The sequence below is a fragment of the Ambystoma mexicanum genome, chromosome 3p (assembly GCF_040938575.1).
Source record: "Ambystoma mexicanum isolate Mex_15411 chromosome 3p, UKY_AmexF1_1, whole genome shotgun sequence".
Classification (NCBI taxonomy): Eukaryota; Metazoa; Chordata; class Amphibia; order Caudata; family Ambystomatidae; genus Ambystoma; species Ambystoma mexicanum.
The window spans coordinates 755,985,846-756,012,995 of record NC_090925.1 but is presented as its reverse complement, the minus strand read 5'-3'; the positions used below and the strand labels follow the sequence as shown (position 1 = coordinate 756,012,995).

Sequence of the window (27,150 nt, the reverse complement as noted above, 5' to 3'; positions counted from 1 at the left end):
CCACACCTCCAACAGGGTGATCCCACCCACCCAAAGCTCCATCTTTTGCTCCGGTGACTCCCGCGTGACAGAAGCAGGACGATCCTGCCCACCACAGCTCTCCAAGGCGATCCCGCCTTGCATACATCGGGGGAAAGACACCACCGCCACACGCCACAGGCCACAGAGGAGAGCAGGGCGAGTCTGCCTGGCTGAAAAAAAAACAACGTACAATAAACGAAACTGCAAACCCAATGCTGCAAATAAAGCAAGGGAAAATTAGAAGATACAGCCCCACAGAGACACTAAGGGGTCCCACGCCCACGCAACAAGGGGGTTGCCAACCCACGAGTGAAGGATCACTGCACACCCAGGTACAACAGCACCACGCCTCAGTCAAAACAGAGGTATTGCGCAGCCCCCTACCCAATTACGCAGCGTCAGCACCACACTTACCAAGCCCACGCCACTGTTACAACCAACATGAGTGGTCCAAACTCACCCAGATGTGCAAGGTCCCACAGCGCAACCTACATCCAAAGCAGCCCTGCTAAGGAAACCGCTCCCATTCACCCTGGTCCCACAGTGCGACAAGGGGCCACAGTGGATTGAGGACTTGAACCATTTTGTTAAAGCAGCGGGCGAAGACAAATCCCCCACATTATGCAACATGTTCGTAAACCTAGTGGGTGACGAGATTAAAACCATTGTGAAGGCCATATCCCCAGAAGAGAAGACTGACTTTGCTGCCATCAACAGGAAACTCATCATCAAGCCCAACCGTAACTATGAGCGGTACGTGTTCAATCAGTCCAAATAAAAGCCGGAAGAGTCTGTTGATGAATTCATCACTCGCCTTCGCGTAAAAAGCACCCAATTCCACCTTTTCTCCACAGATGAAGCCATAAGACTACGAGTGATCGAAGGCTGTACATCACCCACATGCCAGAAACAACTGCTTAAAAAGCCCCTCACCATACACGAAGTGAGTGAGCTAGCAAGGATCTTTGAGATATTGATATTGATATTTTATTTGTATCATGCTCGTACACAAGTGTTTCAGAGCGCAACAAGGCAAGTGAGGGGAACAATGGGGAACAAAAACTAATGATCTTACTAAGCCCAATGACATTAAGAATGAGTAAGTACATGGGAGAGGGAAGGGGAAAAGTACATGGAAGGGGGGAGAAGTGGAAAGTGCGGAACAAAGGAAAACAGATAAATATTAAAGAATAAATAAATAATAAAGCCAATAAAAGTGGTAGTGCAGCCCGCAAGTGGCAAGTGCTGGGTTTAAGGCATCAGGGTATGTCTGATAAGTGCAGGAAAATAAAAAGGGGGGGCTGTATGGGTACAGATACAGACCCCAGTGCAAGTGGTGGCCAGAGGCAGTGCGGGTGGGTGGCAGGGTGAGCAGGTACCTGAGCCCGGAAGATAGAGGGTAGGCCAGGTGCACGTTGCCAATGGTGAACAGAATCACCAGTAGAGACGAGGGGCAAAAGCAGAAGCAAAGAGGTAGGTCTTGAGGTGCTTCCGGAACCGGAGATGGTTCTCCTCAAGTTTCAGAGTGGCAGGGAGGCTGTTCCAGAGGGAGGCCCCAGCCAAATAGAGGGATCTACCCTCAGCTTGTTTCTTTGAGAAACGACTGACCCTGAGGAAGTTAGAGGTAGAGGAGCGAAGAGCTCGAGGGGGGAGGTGTTTGCGGAGAGATACCTGAAGGTATTTTGGACCCAGGCCCCGGAAAGCCTTGTGGACAATGCAGAGGGTTTTGAATTTAATCCTTGCATCCACGTGGAGCCAATGGAGAGATTTCAGGGCTGGAGAGATACGATCCCAGGGCTTGAGGCCAAGGACATGTCTCATAGTCTTGTTCTGGATTAGTTGCAGAGGCGGGGAGTAGAGACAGGTAGATTTAAAAAGAGGCTGTTACAATAGTCCAGCCTAGAGAGAACCAGGGCTTGGGTGACAGTGAGCTTCTTGGGGAAGGAGAGGAAAGGCAGAGTACTTCTGAGGAGGTGCAGTAGGACGTTTGACTTTTTAGAGACATCAGAGATGTGTGCAGAGAAGGAAAGTGTGGAGTCAAAGATGACCCCAAGGTTCTTGGCCTTGCAGGTGGGTGGTAGGAAAAGGGCCAAGGGAGGCCGGTCAGAGAGTGAGGGGAATGAGGGTGAAGGTTTGCTGATAAGGAGGATCTCTGTCTTCCGAAAAGCGTTGGCGGCACACCACTCCTGGATAGCAGACAGACAGTCCGAGATGAGAGAGGGAGAGGAGGTGGCTGAGGGAAAGTCTTAAAATGAGCTGAGTGTCGTTAGCAGAGTACTGGAAATTGGAGCAGAAAATGGCAATGCAATGGGCAAGAGTAGCCAGGTATTGGTTGAAAAGCCAGCGCGAGAAGGTAGACCGCTGGGGAACACCACAGGTAGAAAGGAAGACAAATGATAGGAAGGACCCCATTTGGACCTGGGAGGGTTGATCAGAGATGAAAGAGGTCAGCCAGGCCAGATCCTGATCGGTGATGCTCGGGTTGTCATAGAGACGGTTTAGCAGGATGGTATGGTTGACCGTGTCGAAGGCAGAGGAGTCATCGAGTAGGGTGAAGACAAAGGGAATATTGGAGTCCAGGTTGGAGTGCAGATCTTCACGGATGTTCAGGAGAGCAGTTTTCGTGCTTCTGACAGCTCTAAAGCCAGACTGATGGTCGTGGAGACAGCCAACAGAATCAGAATGAAGGTTAAGCTGAGAGATGGCCAGCTTTTCCAGATGTTTGCCCAGAAAAGGAGTAATGGAAATTGGGCAATAGTTACCCGGAAAGGAAGGATCAGCTGTGGGTTTCTTGAGAAGAGTGTGCAAAAGGGAGTGCTTAAGAGGGGCGGGGAAAGCTCCTGAGCAAAGGAGAGGTTGCAGAAATCGGCAAGGGCTGGATCAAGGATATCAATGTGGCCCTTGATGGTTTTAGAGGAACAGGGATGAACCTATTTTGATGAAGCTTTCATAGATCGGACTTGTCTAGCGACCTCGTCAAGGGAGAAAAGAGGAAAGGACGAGAAAAAGGGTGGGAGCCCAGGCTGCCTCCATGGAAAACCAATCAGTACACTAGCACGACCGCCACAAAACTATTGCAGCAGTACAACCATGGACACAAAGGCCGGTGGGAAGGAGGGCGCCAACAGGAAGACCAAGCAGCCAAGAGCCTCCCAGGATACTCCGACAGTGCTACCGCTGCTGCATGAACTTCCCGCACTCCGGGACCTGCCCGGCTCTGTCCCAGAGGTGTTCAAACTGCAGGAGAGAAGGGCACTTCCAATCAGTCTGCAGAGAGGGAAGACTGTTTCCCAGGCCACGAGCAAACTTACAACCACAAGGGAGACCCTACAACAGACAAACACAACCCACAGGGTACATGCCGAGATACAACCAACCACAGTACCAGGGCCAGAGAAGATACATGAGAGTAATAGAAGAAATACCATCACAGGAACCCACCCAAAATATGATCCGCAGGACCAGTATGCAGCTATGAGGATGAAAACGATGAACCCCCACAACCCTACCAGCAATAAAGGGACCAACAATACCAGTACTAATACGAATACGCCGAGTACGACCCAAACCAACCGGATGAATACGTCAACCTCATCCACGATGACCGGGAAGCAAGAGAAGCACCCAGAATCCCTCTTAACATAGGAAACAAGCAATACTTTTTCTAGTTGACTCCGGCACGATAGTTAACATCATGGGCGAACAGGAGTTCCATCACATGCCAGACAAACCAAAACTTGCAAAGACAGCCTCCAGAATATTTCAACGGGCGCAACACAACCCTTGCAATCCACAGGGCAATTCCAAAGACAACTGCTACACAACAAAAGTGCCATTGACACCACCATCCACATCATACGCAGCCCCTCGAAAGGCCGATGCCTACTCAGCTATCACACGCGAGCTGCCTTGGCCTCATGGACATCCATTTTCAAGATGGGGAAGTGATCCAGTCAATCGTGCCACCCACGAACAATAGAGAATCCATATGCACACTCAATGGAAACACAGAAAGAGGCAGCACTATCACCAAAGACCTCATCCAATCCAAATTCCCCAGCTTATGCACAGGGCTTGGGAGACTCAAGGGAATGCCTGTCAAACTGCATGTCGACGAAAATGTCCACCCTGTACACCAACACCTGCGAAGAGTGGGTTTCCACCTTCAAGACACAGTCTCAAAAGAACTGGACCAGCTCCTTCAAAACAAGTTCATCGAACATGTTACCAGTCCAAAGCTGTGGGTGTCCCCCCTAGTCATCATCCCCAAAGGTGAAGGGCGCATCAGACTTTGCGTCGACATGAGGATGGCAACACCGGTATCCAGAGGGAATGACACCCGGGTCCACGTATTGAAGACATGATAGTCCAGCTAAATAGGGCGACCACTTTTTCCAAGTTTGATCTTATCCAAGGGTACCATCAGCTCAAACTCCACCCAGAATCCAGAAGTATCGCCACATGCGCCACACACAAAGGCCTTTTCCGGTACTGACGATTGAACTTTGGCATCTCCTCCATCGCAGACATTTTTCAGGAGGCCATCAGACAGGTGATGCGCCCAGTAAGACAAGCACTGAACTACAGTGATGACATCCTAGTCTTTGGCTCATCACAAGAGGAACACGATACAGCCCTCATCAAAACCTGCACCACTCTCCAAGCTGCAGGGTTGACACTAAACTTGGAAAAATGCAGGTTCGGAAAGAAAAAACTCAGGTTCTTCGGGCACATCTTTTTGGACAGAGGCATTATCCCAAACCCAGACAAAGTGAACACCATCACCAACCTACAAGCTCCAGCACAGGTGGCAGATGTGAGATCCTTCCTTGGCATGGCGGGATACTGCGCGAGATACATCCTGCACTATGCGACGCTCACGGAGCCTATGCGCAGGCTATTACAAGAAGACTCCGATTTTGACTGGTCAGCAGAGTGCCAAACTGCGTTCGAAGACATCAAAGCGTCACTCGCGGATGCTAGACAACTTGCCTACTTCAACCCATCATGGCACACTGAACTAATTGTGGACGCCAGCCCAGTAGGACCAGGTGCCATCGTCGCCCAGACCAGTGGGGAAGACACACACCCCAGACACATAGTGGCCTACGCCAGCAGGGCACTGTCTCAAAAGGCATCAGCCTACTCTGAGGCCGAAAAATAGAGCATTGTGGCAGTCTGGGCGTACGAGCACTTTCATATCTTTGTTATTGGAAAAAGATTCACCGTAGTGGCGGACCATCAAGCTTTACTCTCCTTGTTTGGAAACCCTTGAAGAAAGATGCCACCCAGAATCAAGAGGTGGGGAATCCGCTTACAAGACTATGACTATGTCATCATTCACGACGGGGAGTGATCAAAACCCAGTAAATTACATATCACGCCACCCAACAGGGGCATCGCCGACCAGAAAAGGGGACACTGAGTATATCAACTATGTGGCAGAAAATGCACTACCACTGCACTATCACTGGAAGCCATTGCCACCACATCAGCCGCTGACCCGTCATGGCGCTGGCCATCGCACTCACCAGCAACAACAAGTGGAGAGATTACCGACACGCCATACAAAGTCACCCAGGAGTAAGCCAAGAAGAAATTGAGAGACTGGCGAGAGTACACCATGAAATAGGGTTTAAAGACTAGTCGATACTACTTCGGGTGGTGCAAGCTCGTCATCCCAGCCACGCTCAGAGCAGAAGTCATCAAGACGGCAAGTGAGGGACACAGGGGAGCTGATAACACTAAAAAGCAGCTCTGGTGCAACATCTGGTTCCCAATTAAGGACTCCCTAGTAGACAACTGGGTGAAAAGCTGTCTACCATGCCAGTGCACCACAAAGGCAGAGGCGCCCATACCCCTACAGCCAACACGCATGCCTGACCCAATATGGGAACGAGTTGCAGTCAACTTTTATGGACCCCTAGAATCAGAAGAATATTTGATCGTCTTCATCGATGAATATTCAAGGTTTCCCATTGTAAAGAAAATAGCGACAACATCTTTCCCCCAAGTGGCAGTCACATTTGATGAAGTATTAAGTTATTTGGGGCATACAGCGAACCATTAAGTCAGACACCAGTCCCCCATTCAATGGACACGACTTCTACACCTTTGCGAAACATATTGGTTTCACTCATCAAAAGATCATGCCAAGATGGCCCCAGGAAAATGGGATAGCGAAACGCTTCATGGCGTCAATAAAAAAGACAATAAAGAGGGCATGCATCAAGGCCACTAACCCGCATCAGGCCCTCTGCAGAATGCTCAGGAATTATCGCAACACCCCGCACGCGGCAACCAACAAAACACCCGCCAAAGTGATGATGCGCTACCATGTCCACACCAGACTCGTGAAGCATGTTGATGAACATGAGGAGCTTGACGCAGAAACCATAGCGAGAGACACACAGGGAAAGGAGAGAGCAAAACAGGACACAGACATCAGAAGAAAAGCAGTACCCAAAGAACTTGTAACGGGAGACAAAGTCCTGGTGAAACAGACACTGATCAGGAAAACTGATCCCAGGTCCTCACCGCACCCTTTCAAGATAGTAGACGTCAAAGGTTCTATGGTGACGGCACAAAACGAGACACAAGAAATCACAAGGAACAGCTCCCACTTCAAGCAATGAATCAAGAATGAGGCAACCAATGTGCCCCAAGTGGACCAAGATACAGAGGCGTGGGATTCCCGAGATGACTTGTGGACGCATCCAGAAGAAGTGAGATGTACCTTGTCAGCCAGACAACAGAGCCTGGAAAGCGCAGGCCCAAGTGAAGGCTGGATCCACCTGCAACGCACCATACGCAGACCCATGTGTCTAGTAGAAGAATGCTGAGGCGACCTCAGAACATTTGTCCGGGGGTGATGTTACGCAACCCTGTGCCTTTAAGACCCAGGGGACCTCCAGGCAGGAAGCGGGAGGAAAGGGAGGAGTTGGGGGTTTGAAGAAGGAACGTCAGTTCCAGTGATGCCATATCCGCTTATAATAAGCGACTTTGGGCTTGTTTTTCACCAAAGTCGCTTATTTTTCTTCAGGTCGCTTTCACTGGTTTTGTCTGCTTATAGTGTAAATTGGCAGCTTATTGTTCCTCTTGTTTCCTCATAAGCACAACAATAAACACAGTTCAGTTCCCTCTGCAGCTAAGACCCGCCCCTCCAATCAGAATGGAGCGCACAAAACTGCTAATGGGGGCCATTAGTCACTGAATGGTTTTGTGTCTGCATTCTGATGAGAGGGCCGGTGCAGTGGGTTTGGGTAGTTGGCATTGTAGGCAGCTTTGCCTCTCTGCAAGTGTGCGTGTCTGAGTATTGGAGGGATATCGGAAGGGTCCTGGGGAATGCCAAGAGATGGGTATTTGTGCACGGCAGGGGCAGTGCTTTAAGTGGGTCTGTCTCCAAAAAGTGGAGTCAGCCGGGGCCACGGCCACAACCTCGACAGGACATTTGCCCGCTGCCATAATGAAGATAGGGAGGAGCAGCTGTGACTGAAAAAATCACCAGTGCAACGCTGTGGCTGGCCCTTCTGCAGGAAAAGGAACCTGTAAAGTCCTCTGGTGACCCCATGCAAGTTGTCACCAGAGGAAGTTGCAGTCTTCAGCCACGACCCAGTGTATTCATTTATACAATGTCTATTGGATAAATGGACCTGCATTATTTATTTATTGATGCAATGTTTGTCGGATACATTTATCCGACAAACATTGCATCAATAAATAAATATACAGGTATCCGACAAACATTGCATGAATAAATAAATACCCCTATTAACATTGAAACTATCCCACACGATGCAGCCACCCAACTGCTTTCAGAGGGGAGCTGCAGGAGCTGTGCTGGATGTGGTTCAAGTAAAAGAAAACGTTGCTTATGGCGAACAGAAATCAGCAGGTTTTAAGAATGAGGTTGCAGGACAATCCATCAGTTTAAACCAGGATTTCCACCCAGATGATCTGCTCTTTCACCATTAGCTAGGGTAATTGCTCTTCTGATGATTGCACTTAAAGGAATAGTGCGCTCAAAATGTTTACTGTCCCGAGTGTTCAGGCATGTGGTTTTATGCAAACTGTGATCAACCGTAAAAACATTTCCTATGCACCGTACCTTAATTTTCCTCACTTTTACACATGCGAAATCAAGCATCAGGGCGCGGCCATCTTGTGCTAATCTTATACGTTGCTGTGTCGCCCTAAATTGAACTGCCCTTGCGGTACTAAATCATATCCCCCGCCCTTGAAGCTGACATCAGTATTCTTAGCGATATTCTCCACCTATTTTCATGACGTTAGTGGGCAGCGTAGCCAAACGCACCCAGTCATCACCTACGTATCAACGTCAGTTGACACAGAACCCGGAATATCAACACACACATCCTCTCACAGCACAGCACGTCCCACGTTGAAATAGAAAACACTATTTTTAAAGGAAACACCAATACTCTGCAATTTATAATATACTTTTATTTCACAAACACGCTCTGAGAACATCCGCCAATTTCGATTATCAACCAAATGTTTAATTTCATTCTGTTCGAGCATCAAATCTTTATCACGAGGCACACAGTGTTCCTTTTAGTAGAAGAAGCGCATTTGACGCACAAAAATGGGGCATATCGGTCCCAGGATTTCGTCCCACATCACCGTAATGAAGAACAATCCATTTAGGTGTATCTGCCACTGCCTGTTGAAGAACCCATCACTCGGTATCTGGAAACTATGGCCTTTGCAGAAAGGAAGGATGTAGCTGTGTAGAAAACATAACAAAAATATATTTCAGTAGCCATTCTTTATTCAAATGTATCCATTTGCCTTTTAATTCTGCACTGGGTGAAAGTTGGAGTCTACAATGTGCTTGAGAGGTTAGTGCTGTGGAGCATGTTTAGCTCGCAATGGAATGCGGAAACCGATGGAAAAATTTGAACTACACATAGACGGCATTATAACAGAATATTAGCAACGAACTTGGGGTTTTGGTGGAACCTGGGGGAACCCAAACGTGGACTCCATGCTCACTGTGCTCAGAGAGGCAGAGCTCCACCTCACAGATGAGGCACAACAAGGCTGAAACACATGTATTGGGTTGCTGAAGGTACTCTAGTTCAGAAGGGAATTGCCATAGCATTTTGGTGCTGCACTGCCCATTTGCCCAGGACAAAGACAAATACATAGAGGTTGTGTTTCCGTGTCCTTACAATATGCCCCAACCAACAACCCATTACAATGTAAGCAAGCAATGGTATTTCTCTTCTATTAACGTAACGCAGAGTGTCCGCTCAGATCAACGTTTTTCATATAATGAAATTACATGTTCCTTTGTCCAGTTTTAAAATGGTGAACCTTATCATTTTTGTGGGTATTGCACACCTCCCGTCCTTCAATCCATAGCAAATGCTCCCTTTCTTCCAAGGACGACCAACAATTGAACCTTCTTTGGAGCACCATACTAAGTTTTGTTTTGGTGAAGGAAAGCCACAAATCAAAAACATACTGTACAAGACGTGTCGGTGTGAACTCCCCACAACCAACATCAAACGCAGTGACCTTCACTCCATGGGAGCGATTAGTCCGGCCGACCAATGTGGCATTTGAAATATGTTCAAAAAACAAACTAATTGTTTGCTGGCATCCACCAATGCCACCCTATCATGAATACTGGTACTCCAGCAAGAACAGGATCAAGAGGAACACCCTACAACATACTTATCAGGTACACTCACAGACATCCAGTGGAACTATTCCGTTATAGAGAGGGAGCTCCTTGCCATGAAATTGGCCTGGAGGAATGGAGGCATCTGTTGCAAGGAAGCACCTACCCATTCACCATCAGAACGGACCACAAGAATCTCCAAGTGCTCCAAACCATGAACTGTATCAATTCACGACAGGCCCGTTGGGCTCACTTCTTTGCTCAGTATGATTTCCGCATTACATACATACCGGGAAGTCAGAACACTCTGGTGGATGCTTTGTCGCGTAAAGGAGTGTATCCTGTTTCACAACCTCCCCTTCCAGAAAGGCTGTTTCCAAGGAATAAGATTGTCAGCCAAGTGGCAACATTTCTTCAGCAAGTTAAAGTGGCCTTGGTCACGCAAGGACCACTTGAGGAAAGAAAAACACTCATCGAGCAGGAGGGTCTCTTATTCCATGACCATCGGTTGTACATATCCACGTAATCTCTTCGCCGTCGGGTTTTGACTTGGTGCCATGACCATAAAATAGCTGGACATCGTGGCCAAGCTGGCACCTTGGATCTCCTCAAGAGAACGTTTTACTGGCCTTGTCTAAGGGCTGATTTCAAGAGACATGTTCTTTCTTGTAAAGTGTGCAATAGGAGTAAACACAGCACCACCAAGCCCTTAGGCCTGCTTGAACAGAGTCCTGTACCAACACACCCCTGGAGCCATATATCCACCAACTTCATAGTGGACCTTCCGAAGTCACAAGCTTGTACCTGCATCATGGTTACCATTGATACCTTGACTAAACTGGCCCACTTTTCACCCCTTCACGGCCTACTTACGGCCGCAGAAATGGCTGACGTCTTTATAAGGGATGTATTCCGACTGCATGGTCTACCTGACAAAATTACTTCTGATAGAGGAAGCCAATACATCTCCTGCTTTTGGGCATCCCTGTGCCACAATCTGGGCATTGAACGCGCTTTATTGTCGGGGTTCCATCCCCAGACCAACGGGCAGACGGAACGGCTCAATGGCACACTTGAGCAGTATCTCCGCAGTTATGTCAACTAAGAGCAAGACAACTGGGTATCTCTCTTATCAACAGCTGAATTTTCGTACAACTCAAGACATACTGCCACTGGCCTCACTCCTTTCTATTGTACATATGGGTTGCATCCTCGCTCTATGTTGCCTCTAGCCTCCGTTCACTCTAATCTACCTGCTGTTGAAGACACCTTATCCAGGCTACAGAAAGCTCACAGAACAGCCAAACTAAGCTTAGAGGACAGCCAGAAGATGTATAAAACCCAAGCCAACCGGCATCGCCAGAAAGCGCCAGAGTGGAAGGTGGGTGCCAGGATGTGGCTCTCCACAAAATTTCTACCACGCTGGATACATCCATCCAAGCTGTCACCTCGTTATATTGGCCCCTATCCCATTGTGGCTAAAATCAATCCAGTGGCTTACTGCCTAAAACTGCCCCCCAACCTCCAGCGAGTGCACCCGGTTTTTCATTCCTCTTTGCTCCGTGAGGCTGTTCAATGCTCGGCGCCCAGACTGAACCCCTTGCGAGCCCCAACTGAAGTGGTGGATGAGTATGAGGTGTCTCAGATTTGTGATTCCCGATATAGGTGGGGACACCTTGAATACCTTGTACATTGGAAGGGTTATTCAAGTGCAGAAGACTCTTGGGAACCCCTCTTACACATCAAGGCACCCATACTGCTTAGGACGTTTCATCGGGCTCACCCCGGGAAACCTGGGGGCTCTCGGGATGGAGGGGGCATACTGTCATGCGCCGCATGCCGTGGTGCCTATGGTCTTGAGTGCGACTAGGCGGCGGCCATGGTTAATGCTGTCACATTGTTACACAAAGCCTCTGCAGCGGTCTAGTGTTGCACCCGCAGCGTCTGGGGAAGCATTTAGCTTCTCCGCTCCCAGAACACTGTGCGTTGCAACTGCTTTAGTCAGCCCTTTTGCTGCTCGTTTTCCTTCCCTGGTTGCGCTACGCTAGTGTTTCTCTCTCTCTCTTCTCGTTATTCTCTCCTCACGGTGCCCTCTCATCTCGCTCTTTCTTCCGCGTTGCCCAGCGGTGCCTCGCCTTTCTCTTCTCTCCTTTTCCCGATCCGGCGGTCTGTTTTTGTTTCGCTTTCTCCCCTCTGTCCTTGCTGCTTGCTCCGCGCATCATTGCTGTGTTCCACTCTCTACTGCTGAAGCTGTTTCATGCTTATCCAGTTCTGTACAGTCCACATCTGGTGTGCTCCACTCTCTGCCATATCAGGACACTTTCACATGGGACACTTACCTGCTTCAGCACTGAGCCTGCGGAGCTCACCTTCCACTCGGCACAGATACAGCCGGAACTTCACTACTGCCTTTGTGCAGCTTGTTTTTTTTTGCACCTGTCCTAGGCTTTTTCCCCATTCAGTCCCTCATGGTAAAGGAGCCCCAGGTTGCGCTGCTGCGCAGCTTTCACTGTGGCTTTCTCCCGTGTGAGACCTAATCTGCAAATAAAAGAAGGACGTAAGAAGGACTACCAAGCCCGCAGACCCCTGGATTCTGTCACATCAGTCTTCAATTCACCAGGTGAGGAGGAGCAGGAGGGAAGTCCGACACTTTGAGAGGTTCAGCCACACAGGGGTTGACATATTCTTCTTTTGAAGGGCACTATGGCATTGTTTTCTATGGTCATAATTACTTTCTAGGATGATCCATAAACCAGGGATAGATGTGTAGTAAAATGTGGTATAGTTAAAAAGTAATACAATCTGGTAAATATGTAAACTTTAGTAAGACACATTTACATCGAAAGCACCAATCGTTCATGTAGTTACTTGTTCAGTACCCCACTGCCTACAGCTAATTCATCATCTGGGACACACCTGAGGCAGCATGTGCATGAACAGAGTTGGAATTGCATTTGGAAGCAATTGACGAGATGTTCTGAGCCGATGCTTTTTTGTGTACTGCGATTGGTCGTACATATCGTCTGTAAAGTGCAGGCTGCAGGCTGCAGATGCAGAATCGATTGGCCTTTGAGTCTCCCAAGACAGCCTGGGCTCTACTTTCAAGCTCGTCCACCGGAAAATCACATTGTCGAACCCATTCTCATGATTGTGCCCTTACTTTTGACATAGCTCCTGGAACGGCAACCAAACACCATACAAGCAGGCATTCTTGAAAAATCTATAAAATCTGTATTAAAAAAGTACACATAATTACAATAAAATCCTACTGAATGCATGAGATTGATGGAATTATAACAAAATTTTCTATGCAATGTTTGTTTTGGTCAAAGGAGCAAAACCTGTGTAGCGTAGTCGAATATACAGTGGGATAACTTTCATACAGAATTGTTTGATGCAACGCAAATCGTAACATTTTACTCATCCGTTGAATGTACTTTCATGCATCAAAAGGAAACATGCTTATAGGCATGGTCCGAGAAAGATGCGATTCCATCACAATTGACACTGATGAAATTTGCTGTACATCGAGATCAGAACACTTTAAACAGTAGACAATGGTAAGGTCATTGAGCTGAATGAACATTACACTACTGGGTACTTTTGTTCGAAAAAGATAGAAATTTTGAGATGAGAAAGAGATTATTATAGTGAGGTTAATAGGTGACCTGCCCTTACCTTGACTAACATTAGATTCAGCAATCAGGGTAGTTAGTAGCAGGAGGCCAGGTAGCACGATCAAGAGTTGACTTCCAGTGCTCACAGATGTTCACAGGTAGCACGATCACGAGTTGACTTCCAGTGCTCACAGATGTTCTCAGGATAAATATCAAGGGGTTTATAAAGAATTAGAAAAGTGGGTGTTTATGTGAATGAGTGACATGTTTCTGGCACGGTCTGATTCAGGGGAGCCTGGAGACACTGTGTCTGGCTAGGCCATGTGAACAATGGCCCCTGCGTGGAAGATACCTTTGAAGTGTACATGATGTTTGTCACCTCGGCCGTTCCTACCCTGCCTGCCCCCTTCGGAGGGCACGGCCACAGGTGCGAACTGCCATTGATACTGGAGGGGGGTGGATGGGCATGAGGCATGCAGAAAAGGGACGGAACACTGCTAAATGGAGACAAACTTATGTGGATTGCAGGGGCGCGGTCTACTTCAGGGGAGCATGGAGACAGTGGGTCTGGCTAGGCCATGTGAACAATGGCCCCTGCGCGGAAGAAACCTTTGAAGTGTACATGGTGTTTGAGACCTTAGCCGTTCCCACCCTGCCAGCCCCCATGGGAGGGCACGGCCACAGGTGCGAACTGCCATTGATACTGGAGGGGGATGGATGGGCATGAGGCATGCAGAAAAGGGCCGGAACACTGCTGAATGGAGAGACACTTATGTGGATTGCAGGGGCGCGGTCTGCTTCAGGGGAGCCTGGAGGGACTAGGTTTGGGGAGGCCATGTGTACAATGGCCGCTGTGCGGAAGATACCTTTGAAGTGTACATGGTGTTCGCCACCTTGGCCGTTCCCACCCTGCCAGCCCCCTTGGGAGCGCACAGCCACAGGTGAGAACTGCAATTGATACTAGAGGGGAAATGGATTATTGCAGAGGGCGGTGAGCGTAAAAGGGCACCAACCATTGTTGCATGTCGCTCATAGATAGGTGAGCGTGTCCTTGATTCACCGAAGAATTGAAACAACTATTCATAAAAGATGATTTGTATTTTATTTTGTTGCTGATGTTGATGGCACAAATGTACTACAAATTGTATACTTTGGGTTGCAGCACAGTGTGGAAAAATCCCCTGTACTGACCGCTGTCACTGGGGAATTTGGCTTGAATGGCTCCAACGACACAGGCGGATATTACTCTTCGAACGCGGTATGCAAGCCTCCAATGAAGCCACCATGTAAACGAACGATAGGCCACCAGCCTGTACCACCTGTGGAAGAGAAACATACAAACTGTATTTAAATTAACCTGATAAGTGTACAAAACTTAGTTTAAAATGCAATCTTGTATACTATGGCATAGTTGCCAGTACAAATGTTACTTCATGGATCAATCAACTTGGGCTCTAAAGTGTTGACACATTACAAAAGTGAACACTCATGCAATCCATAACATTTGGGGCACAGAGAAATATGGTTTCTTGGTTGTTCATGAAGGACACATAAGATGACCACTATGATTTCCCCAAATAGCGAGAGATGTATTGAATTGGCAGACTACATTAATTTGGCAGTGATAGATCAAAGTTACGACAATATAGGAGACAAACATGAAATGTTAGTGGCCTAAGTGACATCACATCTAGAGTACACTTACTCGTTACTTGGATAGCATGGATGAACTGTTGTGCAAAGTTCCTACATAAGCACCATCATAATCCTCAACACGGACCTTGTGAGTCAGGCTGCCCTGAAGTCATGCGGCTCGGTAACGCATAGCAGTGGTGAGTCTTCTTCCGATATGTAGACCAAGCATCCAGAGTTTTCTCGGCAGCAGCAGTTCTCCTCCTCGCTTGGCATGACCTTGCACCGATTGCAGGTACACCAGGTAGAAACGTCTTCCATGCGACTAGGCTCAGGATCTGGTGATTCATCCTCCCAACTGTCATCCGATGCCCCATTGTTTCTGCATCTTTCTCTTTCAACTAATTCTGCATCGGAATACTCTGGCTCGTATTGGTAGGGCTGTATTGTTGCCATTTTACAACAAAATTAAAATCGATAGTAATGCTAGTACTAGTATCTGTTCGTATGGGCTACAAGCAACGAAGATAGCTGAACAGAGCACAAACGAGTCACAGCATATGCAAAAAAAAGACAGTGAAACAATTGAAAAAGCAACTCTGATGTTGTCTGATGTGAAGCGGTCTGTTTATACTTATTGAGGAAAGAGGCGTCCTGCCATTTCCACGGAGACACGTCATTAGCTGGTTCACAGAGAACATTGACATGAGACGTGCATTCGCATTGTGAAATGGGCCTTACGCGTTTAGTGATGTCAGCTTCAGGGGCGGGGGGATATGATTTAGTGCCCCGAGGGCAGTTCAATTTAGGGCGCTACGGCAACAGATAAGAATAGCACAAGATTGCTGTGCCCCGATGCTTCATTTCGCATGTGTAAAAGTGAGGAAAACAAAAGGTAAGGTGCATAGGAAATGTTTTTACGATCGATCATAGATTGCTTTAACACACAGGCCCAAACACTCAGGACAATAACATTTTTGAGCGCACTATTCCTTTAATGAATCTTGCACAGTCTGCTTAAACCACTCCTCTGCATGAGCTCAGATCGCAGTGCAGACTAACATTGCTGTTGCTAGTTTAGGTGCACAGATGGCTGGTACAGTTTGCCTCTGTGTACATGTGCCAATCATCCTGTGTATACATGTACTGAGCAGGGTCGGACTGGGCCATAAAATTGTCTCAGGCACCAATGAAAAAGTGGCCTATAGTTGTAAATGGCAATTCATTCCTTTTCTGACCCTGTTTGAATAGTACTGAAGGGGGAGTTTTTTAAAAAATAAAATGGGATGCAAACTGTGCATTTTAAAGACTATTTACTCAGCAACACTGCTCAAAACTATTATCCGCATAGTGAAGTAACTAATCAAACTGGCCCACATGGGTCAAAAAAGGGGCCCACTTTGACCACAAAAACTGTCCCACACCAACATTTTGTGTTTTTTGTTTGGCCATGGGCCTATTGCCGTATAGGCCAGTCTGAGCCTGTATGTGGATGAGTGTTTGTTTTAGAAAGAGGAGGTTTGGCGTGGTTTATGAATCTTCTACCTTTAATTGCGGAGAGGGTGACGCAGCGTGGCTACAGCCTGCAAGGCAAAGCTGTGATTACGGTGGCTCTCAGTCCCAACAGCGAGGGGAGGCAAGTGGGCAAGCGGCTCTGAAAGACTGAGCTGGGAGGGACTCAGGCTAACGTTGAGGCCCAGATACTGAAACTATGCACATGATAATGAGATCATTGGGGATCACAGACATGACATGTCCACTTGTCCTGTCACCAGATCTCCAGTCCCCACAATGCCTGTTAAGGGGTTAGGCCAGCCCTCATATACCCAGTAGCATATATTGCAACCCATAGAGCCTGTGCTATTGTTTTCCCTGGCCTTACATGCTCCAGCTGATATCTTGTGTTCTTTGTTGGTTGTATACACTGCATCCTCTGCCATATTCATGGTCTCTTGGTGTGCCCACTCCTCATTGCCTACAGCCTAAGTGGGACTGGAGCATACAATTGTCTCGGGCACCAATTAAAAAGTGCTCCACCGTTGAAAATGGCAATTCATTCCTTGTGTGGCGGATGTTTGAATAGTACCAAAGGGGGTTGGGGGGTGCTGATAAAATGTGATGCAAATTCTTCATTTTAAAGAATATTTATTCAGTAAGACTGATCAAAATTACTATCCGCATGCTGAACTGATCAAATGGATTATGCATGCTACATACTTTTAGAGATCCATTAAGTGATTCAGACGACAGCATTAATTTCACACACATCTGAATGCCCTATCACAACGTTTTCTTTTCTTACCCTTGGTGTATGTAATGTTTAAAAGACTGACTTGCATGCTAAACCTCTTGTTGTACCTGGAGAGCTGTGGGGTCAGATGACCAGATGAGCAGCGGACCAGAGAGATGACGGGCCAGAGGACCAGATCAACCACGGACCAGAGAGGTGACAAACCAGATGAGCAGGGGACCAGAGAGGTGACAGGTCTGATGATCAGATGAGCAGCGGACCAGAGAGGTGACGGGCCAGAGGACCAGATGAGCGGCAGAAAAGGGAGGTGACGGGCCAGCATAGCTCCCAACCTTTTTTGTCACCAAGGTGGATGAAAACACCTGATTTTCTTTTTGGCGGATGAGAGGCCCATAGAAGCGAATGGGCGCATGAGGGACTTGGCGGGTGATTCATCTGTTTTCAAGGCGGGTGACACCCGCCAAAAGCGGGTGAGTTGAGAGCTATGGGCCAGAGCACCAGAGACGTTACAGGCCAGATGACTGACAGACCAGAGATTTGATGGGCCAAACAACTGCCAAAGGTGATGAGGATCACAGAACTGAACTTGCCATGATTCACAATACAATGCCCAAGTAGGTGCAGATCACAAGAACTGAACTTAAGACACTGATTGCCCATAAAATGCCAAAGTAGTGGCAGACTGCAAGGACAGAGGAGATGCGACAGTGCAAAAAACATCAAGATTAAATAAAATCTTGTTTGTCGTTTTAACATAATATGTCCTTTCTGTAGTTTTATAATTTAGTGTGGCGATTCTGACTTTTGTGACTTGTCCATGGCATTTTATATGTGTGCTTGTTTTTTCAGCGTATTCATACGGGAGTCAGCTTGTTTCGGTCTTGTTTTGAAAGGACATTCAGCTTGTTTTTGTCTTCTAACTTGACGGTAACACTGGTAAGTTGACTCACTCAGTTCCTAGTCCTACCTACAGTGTGTGCAAGGAGGAGAGAGGTGAGTAAAGTAAGTTCCCGCGTCCGTGCAACTATTAACAGTCAGAAACATACACAAGGTGAAAATAACAACAACGTGGCTCTGGCACCCGCACACCCTCCAGACAACAAAAATGTTCGGGGGAGAAAAATGCAAGTTTGTGCAGCATAATGTTCCATTGCGCCACAAAATAGACTGGGCGTCATAGCGCATGATTAATGCTGCATGTCGTGCCTTACGCGAGCGATTGCTGCCGTGTCTTGTTTTTCTATTTCTCACAGTTTTCGTCTCTCCATTTGTTGGTTAAACGTATGCATTCCGAGAGAGGAAGCAGGATTCCCGCGCATCTTTCTGTTCATCCTTTTCATTTCCTCTCCGAAATTCAAATGTTAACTTTATTGGCAGGACTCGGGAGCGGTTACACGAGGTTTGCCAACCCCTTTATAAAACATGTGGCAAATGCTGCATGCTCGTTTTTTTTTCAAAACACGCACACACCCACACAGACTTGAAGCGCCCCCTCTTCCCCCCCTCGTGCACCCAGGGCCTCAGCCAGGCTTCCTCTGTCCCACCCACGCTAGGAGCTCCAGAAGGAAAGAGACAGACAGAACGGGGCAGGAAAGGGAGAGGCAGCTGCATCCGGACCCCTGGGTCATCATCCCGGCAGCTTGCCCTTATCCTGAGGAGGCGCGGGGGTGGGAGGCTGGGCCAGCGAGCCGCAGCAGCTAGGAGCAACAGCACGGAAGGGACATCGCGCTTCTGCAATCCATTGTCGTGGGCTGCGGGCACCACGACCCCCTACCCTCTGACCATCACCCCCGTTCCACCCCAGAGAGGGTCCGCAGAGGTAAGTTCCCCTCTATTGAGAGAGGGACCTTCCACGGAAAGGGCTCTGGTGAAGTTCTTTGCTATATGTCCAGGGGTTGGTGGAAGTTAACGCTGTTAACTGGGTTGGTGACAGAAGGTGGTCCTCTGGCCATAATGTTCTTGGTTAGGCCTTGTGTGTTAGTGAGAGCGTGCTGCTCCTGTTTAGCAGCAGAGTTCTGTGTTTTGACTGGGAGGGGAGGAGGCTTGTGGGGGATGGCAATTGGGATTAGGCGAGAATTGTAACACCTCTTGTAGCACACTCGGAGTGCTTGATGTCTGGTCCGATAGCACAGCAAGTAGAGCGCTAGCTTTGACATCTGTGCAGAGCCTGCCAACGCAGGTTTGAAGCCCGGCAGGGCCAAACTCAGCCTTTTATCGTTCCGAGCTCGATAAATGAGCACCACACACCGTGGGTAATAAGCAGCGCTCAGATGCCTGAGGGTTCGTAGCGCTATATAAATGCTAAATTATTAATGTTGTTGAAGGGGCTAATTAGGTGGTTTACACTTGTAGCTCGATGGTAGTGCTTGTATCTCGATGGTAGAGTGCTTGGCTATCAGGCTTTATCCTTAGCGAGGAAACCTCCTCCCCTCACTCTCTGGTAGTTCTTGACTATGACCATCTGGGTTAGTGAGAGAAGCTCCTTTTGTTCATGGGACTTTATAATGGAGTTTTTTCAGTGTCAACTTACTGGTGTATCCGTGTCACGTGTGTCAAAGCGGTCAGAGGAACTGCTTCCCCACCTCCGTTGTCAATGTACAAGATTAATGCTTCCACACAAGAACTGCTCCACAGCATGGTTCAGATTTTTGTTTTATGTCTTTAGGAATTTGTCATTTCCCCGAAGGAGAGCCCTTTTCGATGACACATGTTTCGGCACGTCATGTGCCTTTATCAAATCAGGGCATGTATAACATTCACTTCATGTATACAATCAATTACATACAAGCATGTTATATTGTGTAAAGACAGCCATTGAGGCGGGGTGGTGGGGAGGGTAATAAGGGTCCATAAAAGACAAGATCACAAAAACAAAAATGTATAAAAAATACTGACAGAACAAAACATATTTAAAGCATAAGCTTAGATTTGATTCATACTCCATTTTTGAATCATAGGGAATTAGACACTGCACCCATTCTTTCGCATATTTACAATATGTTACAGGTGGGATTATAACCCGGGAATTTTTTGGAGCACAACTATCACTAAAGAAGGAAAGAATGAGACATATGGTAAGATACCACTAAAAAAAATTATTTTTGCATATCAAAATGGGAGAAGTGGGCAATACTAGTGCTGCAATCACATGGTTCTGAAAATATGAGAGAGTGGGTCATGCTTATTAACACTGCATACTTATGCCAACGATTGGCAGTAAGACATTTATGGAATGTTTAATATTAGGCAAGGCATTAGCATACGGTTTATGCCTGGTCTGATTCGATGTGAGGAGCCGATGATGAGGAGCTCTCTTTTTTCATCGTTCAGGCATAGGTTGTGGGTGGCCATCCAGTTTTGGATAGTACTGTAGACAGCGTTCATTTGAATAGTGTCCGAGTCATAATCACCAGATGGCAGAATCTGGGTATCATCGTCAAAATTGGTGTAGATCATTTATCTGGAGTCAAGGAGATCAAACAAGGGTTTTGTGTATGTGTTGTAAAGGGTTGCCGATAGGCAAGATCCTTGTGGTAAACACAGAGTTGAGCTGGGATGGGATCCGCCGCAGAGTCCCTTATGAATACATGCGTGGTCTCACCACTGAGGAAGCATTTGACTCATGTAGTGGACTTTGGTGAGAAGTGGAAGGGCTGGTTGAGGTGTTCACAAAGGATGTTTTGATCAACCAGGTCAAAGGCCGCAGAGAGATCGAGTCAAGAGTAGGATTGCTAAATTGCCTGAGTCTTGAATTGAGTCCATTTGTATTTTTAAGCCCAGTAGGGCAGTTTCAGCGCTATGCTTAGGGCGGAAACCGGATTGCCTTTTTCCTAGTAGATGGTTGGTTTCTAAGAATTGCTGCACTTGGGCATAGGCTGGGCGATCCAGGGTTTTTATAGGAAAGGGACGGAATTGATTAAATGGTAGTTGGTAGGGATAGAGGGGTCCAGCAAGGGCTTTTGTAATAGCGGAGTGACCCAAGCCGATTTGATCAAGGAGGGCACCAATCTTGTTGCGAATGATGCATTGGCAAAGTCAGTGATGGTGGGTGTGCAGAGCTTCACAATGTGAGCTGGGCAGGAGTCACCTTTACATTAGTTAGTCGGTTTGAGAGTTCTAATGGTGGCTGCTACTTGCTCAGGGGTGACTTGGCAGATTGTGAAAGGGGGAAGTTACTACTATGTGCCCTGATATGGGTGGGGGGTGATCGGAACTGTCACCTGCGACTTACTGGCGACAAGGGCTTTTTTTTTTAGCACTGATTTTGGCAAGTAGAGTCTCAATTTTGTGGGATAGGGCATCATCTTGGATAGTGGTGCCCCAGCTTTTGTCGGTACGTGTGATGCCAACAGGAGGGATGGGTGTTTCTAGCTCACAGAGGATTGTAAATAATTCCTTGCTATTGGAGCTTGCCTTGGCAATTCAGTCGTTGTAGCATTTGGATTTACAGGCAAAGAATGCTTTCTTGTAGTTAAGAGGCAAGGTTGCGAGGGCCTGGCAAATTTTGGGCAAGGGTTTTTTCTAGCAGAGGTGTTCTAGGGATCTTTTTTTCTGCATAGGTGGATCGGGTCCTCTGAGAACCAAGAGTAGTTAGTTTTGTGTGGCTTAGAAATTTGGGATTTTATAGGAGCATTAATATTAAGGGTCTGGATGAGACTATCGTGATATAGGGTGGCCAGGTCTTGGGCTGAGTGACTGGGAGTAGGTGTGTATGAGCTCAGAGCTGATTAGAGGGCTGGTTGTAGGTCCTCATGGTTCAGTTTACGAGTATTATGGACCAGGATAGGGCTGAGCTTTTCTGGAGTTTCATGGTGAAATGTTTAATGAGGTGGTCAGACCATGGTACCGGCTCAATAACATCAATGTTGATATGGATATAATCCTTAAGAATCCAATCTAAAATGTGCCCTTTGGAGTGAGGGGGAGAGGTGATGAGTTGGGTGAAACGCAAGTCTCTGAGGGCAGCTGATGGAGCGGTTGCTTTGGGGTCAGAGATGGCGTTGAAGCCAAGGTTGATATTGCCTAGTATGATGCATTTAGTGGCTGGTTTCATGGGGGAGTGATTAGGAGTGGGATATCTAGTTCAGGGATACTAGGGCAGTTGGGTTGTCTGTAAATTAGTAGAAAGTTGATCGTGAATTGAGGGTCTGAGGTCAGCTTCAGGAGTAGCATTTTGAACCATGAGGTAGTGGGCAGTGGGCATGACCTGATTTGTAGTGAGGACTTGGCTATGAGGAAAACTCACCCACCTGGTGCATCTGTGCGGTCAGTTCTGTGGATAGTATAATTGGGTGGAATGGCCATGGATAGGAGAGGCCCTGAGGCATCGTTTAGCTAGGACTCTGTTATGGCTAAGATGTCTAGCTGCAGCTCTATGATGAGGTTGTGGATTTCTACTGCATGGTCACCTAGGGACCTTGCATTGATAAGAGCACATTTAAGCGAGTTAGAAGTGGAACTCGTGGGGGTATTGTTAAATGGCTGCTGAGTCATAGAGGGTCTAGGACTGTGAATGGGACTTGTAGGTGATGGAGAGGGAGTGGTGGTGGTAGCGTGGCCAGTTCTGGAACGAAGTCTGTGTAGGCGGTGCGTACACTGGCAGGGAATTGAAGCATAATTTGCAGAGGTTAGCTTTGCAGCGTCACCGTGATCAGTGTTGATGTCTTTGGGCGAGGCGGTGGATGGGATGGGTGCCACAGCACAGCAGTAGTGGCTATAGGGGTACACGCAGGGCCGGTTGGCATTACATTGTTCGCATGTGGCAGGGCAGTGGGCAGACATGGAGGAGCAATAATACATTTGGTCACAGTATTCACATGTGGCAAGGCAGTGGGCAGACCTGGAGGAGGAGCAATATACTTGGGAACCTTAGTAAAAGTTGTGGCAGGTGAGGTAGAATGATTGGGCGTAGTTTGAGAGCTGGGGGTAGTGCAGTCATAGCGCATAGTAGAACATCTTTATGTAGGTTAGCAGCGTTCGCTAAAGTAGATGCAGACATTTTGCAAGGTGAAATATATGGGAGGTGCTTCCTTTTTTCTGCGGATGGCTCTTGGTTTCCTGGTGATATGGCAACGGCTGTATGCCGTGTCCAGGGGGTGATACTGCGAGTGAGGCTTCTGCATTTTAAGGGCAGGTGGCTTCGACTTGGCGCCTGCTGGGCAGGGGGGGTTGTGATGTCGGAGGGCAATGTGGGCTGGTGGGAGTCCGGAGCGATTGCAGTGAGTACGAGTTCTGCAGCATAGCTTGCTGTTTCTTTGGCATGTAGATGGTATACGAGTGCCGGATGGGATAGGGAGATTGTTAATGGGAGCGGCATGTGAGGTTGGGCCGGAGATCGCCTGTTGCATGTTAGGGTATTGGTGGAGGCAAGACTTCTTTGGGGGCTCACAGATTGCGCATTAGTAGTCGGCACCACAGACTTGCTACTTATTGCTCGCTTCAGAGCATCTCACTGGCTTTGGAGGGCATGGAGGGCACAGTGAATGGCTTGGGGGAGGGGACTGGTATAGGGATACAATGGGACTCTGAGTTTGCTTATAAAGGTGTGTTGTATGTAGGCTGTGGAGGAGGGCAGATCCGACTCAGCGTGCACAGCCGTAATTCCAGGATGAGCCTTACCTTTAGTGCTGGTGTGTTTCAGGATGCACTGCTTGGGCGGGAATTGACTTTGGGTCGGCAGGATGCGGGTTCGGCAATTCAGGCAGAGGCAGGCTGAGTCAGAAAGCATCAAACAAGCGAGTACATTAACCACTAGCTACCCACCTCTAACACACCCAAGGGGAAGGCTACTTATCAGAAATTATCCTCACAGTGGAATTTTCATACAATTCTGTCTACCACCACGGTCAAAAAGTTATCTTAAACATATTTTAATCAATATTTACTCCAAACATAACAGTAAAAACAACATAAAAAGCCATATACAGTGTTCATCATTTACGAAACCCGTAATGGACAAGATGGAGAGAAAACAACACTTCACAATTATGGCTGTAGTTCACATCACAATGTTTACAATCTATCAACATTGGTTATTTAGCGTGATGTTAGAAATAGTGTGACTGAATCACATAACTATTATACACAAATATGGTATAATGGCGTCTACAATCTGATGTGTTTCTGGGGCAAAGGGCAGCGCTGTTGCAGTCAAAGGCTCGTCAGTAGTGTCCCAGGACCCGTCTTCAAGACGCAGTGAGTTAAGAGGGCGGTTACACTGTCACCATGACGCATATGTAGCAGTGTAGTCACCTATACAGTGAATAAAAAATTGAAGCAAATATAAGATACCAGTAAAAACCTTTGTATTCGTGGTGTGAGTGTAATACAGAGAAGTAGCCAATTTGCTAACCTTATGGTGATTTCTTTTGGTGTGATGAGTGAGGCGATTGCACTCGTCAATCTTATAATGGCGGCCGACAAGTCCGTCCAAATATCTACAGCTGTAGATCAATACATGTTTTTAGTCGATCAATAATACGATTTTCAAGGGATACTAATCACGATACGGTATGTCAAAGTTAAATATTTACCGTTTGGCGTGGACCTCAATTTAATTATAAGTTCCCGCCCGGCGTGTTGATCGTGAGCATAGGTTATGTAATCATTTGGGCACTACATGTCACATAATGCATCATGGAATCTATAAAGGATAAGGAATATATCAGTTCTGTGCTGGTTTAATTTAAAAAGTGTGGAGGTTACATACACTCAGCACTTACTTGACAAAGAATGTCCCAAACGCTATCTTGCTTTTTTTCTCCTATTTTCGTTATTTTTAAGTGTCAGCTCGCATTGTCAACCAGACCAGGGAATCAAGTCCTGCATGGGGGCAGAAAGAGCCAAAGGAGACGGTCAGCCCTCTAGTTATTTGTTGGGTAGCCGTGTGTGTCATAAAATCAAAAGAAGCTTACCTTATGTGTCAGTTCACGCGGTGAAAATCTACCGCTGCAGGGCACAGCTTCAATAACCTGTATCTCAAGGAGGGACTGCCTGCACACTTCTATCAGAGCCCAGTGGTGTCGAAATAGAAAGTGGACTAACCTGATAGTCTGAGGTTATAAACCTCAAAGAAGGACTGCCAGTATAGTTCTATAGGCCCCTGTGGTCAAGAGGGGGGGCCATCTTGGAGTGAATACATGTGTTGATTGCAAACACAAGGCGGCAATGTGATCCCTGTGAGGGCAAGAAAGCCCTCAAATGATTGCTTATACGTCTACCACTGTGTGTTGTCTGTATTGTAATTATCAAATGTCATTAATTGTTCTTAGTAACCTCGATTATAAAGAAACGCCTCGCTTAGTGGAGGCCCATCTATTAAAAAAAAAAGCAATCATTTGAGGGCTTTCTTGCCCTCACAGGGATCACATTGCTGCCTTGTGTTTGCAATCAACACATGTATTCACTCCAAGATGGCCCCCCTCTTGACCACAGGGTCCTATAGAACTATACTGGCAGTCCTTCTTTGAGGTTTATAACCACAGACTATCAGGCGAGTGTGTTCCTTTAGCTCACAGGTAAGAGTCTGAGCTTCCAAGTCTTTGCTTGGATAAGGAATTGAGTGCTGATGGAACGAAATTATTACTGTGCCGCACAAGTACAGCGACTAGTAGTAGTGGCTTAACTGCCTTCTCAGCCAAATCATGAAAGTTAAACAGGCACAGACAAGAGATATACCTCCTTCGCCTTTTGTGGTAATGTGGACAAGCCATTTTCTTAGGGGGGGTTGTGAATGTGATAAACAGTAGCAATCCGAACAGAAATAGTACAAAGACTCCAAAATAAAGAATGTGAAATTAAGTTTCTACAAAAATATATATACTTGAATTAAACACTCACAAATGCAAATAACTAAATAAATATCAACTAAAATCCCCACCCATCGAAGCAACACAGAAAATGTGATAGCACTCATAGCAGAGGTGAATCAGGCACGCATTTGCAACAGTGTCACTGTTCAAATGATAGGCCTTTCAAGATAAAGACAGCTGTGGGGCTTAAGTCATTCTGATCTCAAGTGGACAAGTGGGCCTCTTAACAGTACCTTATTCTTGTCTTTGGAGGCTCAACAGGCATTTTGGTGAGGCTTCTTGGGGCTTCCTGAGGTGGTGATTCAGCGATTATTGGTGAGCTGGTCGACTAGGTCCAACACGCAGTGCAGTCCAAGCTACAACGGCATGTGGCACGAAGAAGCTTGGGACAGGCAGGTGATGGCCGTCGGTGTATCTCACAGGCAGCTCGATGCACAAATTGGGGCCCATGGAAACCCCTCGACTTCTGGGTTGCTGAGGCCCAATCCAGGGTCTGCAGCGACAAGGTAAATCCTTCTGTTGCGCTCCTACACTAGGGAGCTTGGCTGGCACCTGCATGATATTTGTACCTGCAGTGAGAAGGAGCCTGGCTCCAGTGCAGCCAGCAGTTGAGGCCTCTATCCACAGCAGTTCACCCCCACTGGTTCTAGGGGATGGTTAGGGGACAGAGCTCACCTCTGCTTTGAATACAGCCGTCTTGACATCTTTGGTAGAGGACTTTGGAATGTACTGAACAGGGTTCCATAGAGGTCTTCTCGGTCACCAGGAAAGAATCAAGCAAGGAGTGGGAGAGCCCTTCCATATAAAAATAAAAGGCCACAGGGGATTGCACAGAAGCAAGCCTGCTCTATGGGGTCGAATCCCTGTTGCTGTGACAAGTGACCTTTTATATTCTTGCATTGTTCCATAGTAAACATAGGGGACAGGAATGAAAGTGCGCCCCACAGGAAAACAAAATGGTAAAACCCATCTCACTCCCCCCTCTGTCCACTCTAAACATATTCCGAAGCCTGCAGCTTCAAAGGTCCTTTGGTTTGCAAAGCTCAGGTGTTTGCCATCAGGCCTTGCAAATTCTTAATCTTATTAGACCTTCAGGGTATGTTCCTTAGTTTACATACACGACGTAAGAGAAATGCACTCACACCATGGTGACAGGTGGCAACATATTTT

At 47.3% G+C, this 27,150-nt stretch overlaps 1 protein-coding gene across 1 annotated transcript in view; it reads left to right on the top strand.

Annotated features, from left to right (window-relative positions):
- Positions 1–18,853: 18,853 nt before the first annotated feature.
- Positions 18,854–27,150, top strand: part of LOC138580810 (cytospin-A-like) — a 437,746-nt gene continuing 429,449 nt past the window's right edge. The window contains exon 1 of the mRNA XM_069651662.1: positions 18,854–18,989. The gene's annotated coding sequence lies outside the window, so the exon portion shown is untranslated. The remainder of the gene's footprint in view (positions 18,990–27,150) is intronic.